At 40.3% G+C, this 5,717-nt stretch overlaps 1 long non-coding RNA gene across 1 annotated transcript; it reads left to right on the forward strand.

Moving 5' to 3' along the window:
- Positions 1-2,310: 2,310 nt before the first annotated feature.
- On the forward strand, positions 2,311-4,308 carry LOC106606407 (uncharacterized). Its single transcript, XR_006770159.2, has 4 exons — positions 2,311-2,336; positions 3,430-3,577; positions 3,776-3,946; positions 4,111-4,308. It is a non-coding gene; the product is annotated as an uncharacterized LOC106606407 (long non-coding RNA).
- Positions 4,309-5,717: the final 1,409 nt, after the last annotated feature.

Genomic DNA, 5,717 nt, shown 5'->3' on the forward strand with positions numbered 1-5,717 from the left:
CTAAACAATGCACCTTTTAAATAATTTGGCAAAGCGTCAAGTCTATAAAACTTGGTGCACTGTGTTCATAACAAATTCTATTTTTGGGAACAGAAACATGTATTGAGATCAGATGCTTCATCGATGAGAATATTAGCAGAATGTGGGCCCAGGTTCACCTGCTTCCATCCTCTCCCATGCACGACTGGACTTCCTCTCACTACCATAGATGTAAGGGCATGCTTCAGCTTTATAGCCCTGTGACATGTCTGGGTAACAACTTCTATCTGTAAGATTTCTTGTCAGTGAGCACTGCACTAAGGTATGATGGCGTAACATGCACAAAATAGCTACTAGCTTTCCGGATCCTTCACGTCAAAATGTCATTTTGCCTATCGATTTAATGTCCAAAAGAAAAACATAACTGTTGAATGTTAAATGACGAGACAGAGGCATTGATGCGAGTAACCAGTCTTGTTCAGTATATTGCAATACATCCGGGTATTTCAAGCATCCGGGTGTCACCTGACTGTCTAAGGGGAGTATTGATGGGCGAGGGAGCGGCCGACCTGTGATCCCCTGGCTCTTCACCCAGTGCCTCAGGCCCCATGTGACTTGCTGGGGTTCTGTCTTTCGTCATGCAACCCCTTTGACCATCAGGGTTCTGAGTAGGTGCTGGCTCAGCAATCCGAAGGTCAACCCTGTTACGACGGTACAGTGATCCATTCACTTCGACCAAGTAGGAGCGTGGTGCCACTTTCTGTACACAGGATCAGAGTCTCCAGAGGCCCGTCCGGTCCCCTGGTAGTGGCTTCATCTGCACCGTTTCACCCACCCTGAGCTCAGGTAAGTCTTTTGCTGATTTGTCATAGATGAACTTGGAGACCTGTCTTCTGTGACGTAGCTTCACCAGCACGTCTGTCACCACACATGGCTCAAGGAGAGTGCTGGCTACTGGCAGAGCTGCTTTTAAGCACCGTGCCATGAGGCGCTGGGCCGGGCTGCTATCCATGCCTTCTGTCGGGGTATTGCGCCATTGCAGGATTGCTTTCCAGGCATCTTTGCCCTCTCGCAGAGCTTTTTTGCAGAGGTTCTTTGCGATTTTGACTGCGGACTCCGCCTTCCCATTAGCTTTTGGGTGTCGTGGTGATGAAGTGACGTGCTCGAATTCCCAGTCTGCAGCAAATTTCCGGAACTCAACTCCGGACAATTGGGGTCCATTGTCTGAAATTGCCCTATCTGGCTGGCCATAGCGGGCAAACTGAGCCTTGCAGCGTTTGATCGTTGTCTCTGCTGAGAGGTCGGGGAGGAGGTCAATCTCCCAGAAGTCTGAGTAATGATCGACTGCCAGCAGAAAGTCTTTGCTACTGTGCTGGAAGAGATCTAGACTTACTATCTGCCAGGGGCGCATCGGTAGCTCGTGGGACATCATCGTCTCTCTCTGTTGCTCAATGGCATATTCATTGCAGATTGCGCATTTACTGACAGTCTTTGATTTCACACTGCATTCCTGGCCAATACAGTGTGTCACGTGCTTGTCTGTAACAGGCCTCACCTCCTATGTGACTTGAGTAAACGCGCGCCAACATCTCAAGGCGCAGAGACCGGGGAATAACGACTTTCTGACCCTTGAATATTACTCCATTTTGAACACTGAGCTCCTCTTTGACTGGCCAATAATCTCTGACGGCTAAAGCAGTTTCTTCCTTGCAGTCGGGCCAGCCCATCAGAATCACAGACCTCAATGCCTGGAGTTGCTCGTCCCTGTCTGTGAGCTGTCTGATTTGTATAAGGCGCTGGTCCGTAACATTGAGGTAGTCAGCCTGGTTGATGTGTTCAACATCCACTTGCTCTGTTTGTAAGCTGAACACCGGGTGTCGTTCATGCATGGAGCGTGTGTGAGTGCCTGATGCAGTAGTTGAATGTTAAATGACGAGACAGAGGCATTGATGCGAGTAACCAGTCTTGTTCAGTATATTGCAATACAGCCGGGTATTTCAAGCACACCGGTAAAAACACTGGAGTTGCAGTAATTAACATTTACCAACAGATGGCATCACTGTGCCATTTTACACCCATAACAATAACTGCAGCTGGGTAAATTAATATGTTAAAATCTGTATGGATGTTACTTCTTTCTTCTCTTCTGTGCCCCACCCTAAAACATTTTAACTCTCAGTCATTCATTTGCTTGGCTTCAGCACCCACGGCAATCATGAACAACTTTGTAAGTAGAAATCAATAATACAAATTACAATATTAATTATCTAAATATTACTATTAATACCATATTAATATTACATTAAGTTCGTTAAAGATTCGTTTTTCTATTTACAGGGGCAGTTACCACCTACAAGGTTAGTGTCAATTGTGATCACTTATGATAGTGCAAGAATAATATAGACTATATATTTTTAAGGAGTGCATTTGTGAGATAATTGTAGATATTATTAAAATAGTTAGTTCAGCAAATATGTTTCCTTATTTTGAAAGCAGTCTATGGACAAGGGCAGACTGCAATCCACACTTTTATTTGATTAACTAGCCAGTTACAACAAATGCTAATAAGCATTTTAGGACCAAAAATAAAAAGACGTCCCTTTACCCCTTTCAGTATGTTTTAAATGTCATGTCCAAAATCATCTCTTAAATTGATTGTTAGTCGATGACTTGGTTTTACATTATTTTGCAATGATTATGGCATGATTTAATGGGATACTTAGGCCTTTTGGCAATGAGACCCTTTATCTACTTCCCCAGAGTCAGATGAACTTGGAGATACACTTTTTATGTCTCTGTGTCCATCTAGTATGAAGGAAGTTAGAGGTTGTTTCGCGAGCTGGAAGTCTATGGGTATCGACCCATGAGAGGTTGACTTGAAAGTAGTGCCAACTCTCATTTGTTAGCAGTGGCTAGTTAATCGAAACCAAATTGTGGATTACAGTTAGTTCTTATTCACATACTGCATTCAAGGTAAGAAAACAACTATCTAAAAATGTAATTACGCTGAACTATCCCTTTAATCTGTTCAGAAGTAGTTAACATGCAGATTTATTTCCAGAGCACATTTTGCTGTACAAACTTGATAGGACAATTATTATGTTATTGAGCTGTAGAATTTAATATATAATTTGTGTTAAACTGTTTTTCTAGTTATTGTAATAAAGTTCAATTGTTAATTACCTAGTATTGTAGTTGATCAGAGTTGTTAAATTGCTTAACTAGTGAAATTGCACAACTATAACAAATGCTGCCAATTTGTGTACTCAAGAAAACGAAAAAGACAGTAAAAAATAAGGAAACTCAACTTGCTTTCACATTATGCAGGGAAAATGGGATAACACAGCTCAAACAGAGAAGGGCTGCTTGAATTGGGTTTGAACAGCATTTTGTAAAAATCATTACTTACTGTATGTGATCTTTATTAAACTTTACAATACCACTTTTTAGGAGACCAACAATTATGTATCTGAAATGGAGGAAAAGAAATGATGGAAGCTTAAAGTCATCAGGAACAGCATTTATTGGAGAGGTTATAAAGCTTTGGAGTAGTCCCCTGTGGATGGGAGTTGATGGAATACAAGATTACGTGAATATGGTACACATCGCCTAATTAAATACACTAATCATACTCCTAAAATACATTCCCACATATTTAGCATATTTTTGGTTTAGTATACATTTCATCATGTTACAAATTAATTGTTTCTAGAACAAACAATTATTAATTGATTTTGTTATACAATGTATACATTGTTCGTTAATTAAGTTATTAATTATTCATGTTTGTTAAAAGTTGCTTCATAGCATCTTTTTCTTAGGTCACATTCATCAGGCCAGTCTTCTTCCAAATGCCTTCTTTGAGTCTCCAGAGTTGTGGAACAAGTTAACAAGAAGATTTCCACAGGCATTCCACAATTACAAGGATCCACCCCACCAGACTCCATTTTCCATTCTTCTGACTTTGGTAAGTGTGTAAATGGAATGTATTTAACCTGAAGCTTTTGTCCTCGACCAATTTCCACATCAACAAAATTAACAATAAACAATGACAATAAAACACCTTATAGAAAACATGTATTGTCCTTGTAGCTTATTGAATATTGCATGTTTTACTTGTTTGTTTTTCAGGCTGTCAGGATTTATGGTCATGAAGATCAAATAAAATACTTTCTTCAACGTTTCCTGAAAGCATTGACCTTGCCCACCAGAAGAAAAGGCGAGAGTAACTACACACACTACTACACTCTGGAGGCTACTGTCATTGCTGTGTGCTACAACGAAACCAACGGAGTGAAGTACTATGGAGCATCCCTGTCCTGCAGAGGGGAGCGAGAAAAGAACTTTATGATCAATTGGTCATGTCTACATGTGTGGCATGACTATGTGTCTTATGCAGTGTTGTCATTCAGACATGATGAACAGGGAAACGGTATCAGATTCCCTGTCACCGTAAAATGCAGCGCATTCTACAGGAATCCCCAGACCAACTTTTATGAAGACCGAAGGCCGTGCAAGAACTGTGGGGATCTTTTCTCTCTCTCAAACCCTGAGATGGACAGAAATGACTTTCCCTACGGAAACTGTGCCGAAACGGAGTGCCTGAGTAAACTTATTTTCAATGATCAGGATGTCCTGAGCAAAATGATTTTGGGATCCTACTACACAAGGGAAAAACTGAATGGTCTTAGACAAATGGCAGCAAATGCTTTGGAACATGGTCTTAAGGCATAGGTCTACTTAGCACCCATGAACAGTGTGCATTTGGCCGTCATTTGCAAACCAAGTGCAAACTGTGACTGTGTAAACTTCTATTATGTGATCAGGATGTCTGCAGCAATATGAGTTTTGTACACTACACAAGAGAAAATGTCTTAGAAAAATGATAGAAAAAGCTTTTGAACATTTAGGTTTTGTTCCACACAGGTTTTATACATGGTGTTTTTGCTGTGTTTGACTTGGAAGTTTCCTCTGAAACTACAAGAACAATGGTGTTCTTTAATCACTCAACTGTGATTAAGGCAAGTAAATGGTTTCTGCCATTGAGCGTTGTGAATTACAGCTCGGACAAACAATATAATTATTACCACTAACAACAAGACATAGAAAGCAGCAACTTTGGGAATACATTTTGAAGTTGTTTTACTTTTTGGTTTGGTCTTTGTGTTTGGTTGTTTACTTTTTATTTATTTATATTGGGGGATGTTTAATTGTAATAAGCTATCAACTTTGTCCCTTATCAAATAGTCTGCCATGTGCTTTGTGTCACAGTGGAAAATGAATGAAATGAAAATGAACACATTTCTGATGTGACAGGAAACTGCAGAAAGGGTGTGACACTGAACTTGTTTGAATGCAGACCATTCAGTGAAACCACAGCTAAAACAGCAGACTAAAACAACAGACAGCATGATGAATACCTAAAATGATGTTACTTTATGACACAAACTTATCTTGTAAATATTTTGAATCCATCAATAAATTAGAATTCTTAAAGGTTGGTTGTATGTTTTATAGTTTCCTTCCAGTTTGCTGCTATAACTTGGACCAGATCTCTCTGGCAAAATACATTTTTATCTCAAAGTGAAATAAAACAGGTTTTGGGGCGAACTCAAACTCCCACCACCAGTAACACCTACTTGTGTGATGCATTACAGTCATGCTGTAACAGAGAGGACTCGCTATTCCATTTATTTATTGTAACGCGGTGCGTAACTGGTGGCAGTGAAGTCAGACGC

The sequence above is a fragment of the Salmo salar genome, chromosome 06 (assembly GCF_965601325.2).
Source record: "Salmo salar chromosome 06, fSalSal1, whole genome shotgun sequence".
In the NCBI taxonomy this organism is placed as follows: domain Eukaryota; kingdom Metazoa; phylum Chordata; class Actinopteri; order Salmoniformes; family Salmonidae; genus Salmo; species Salmo salar.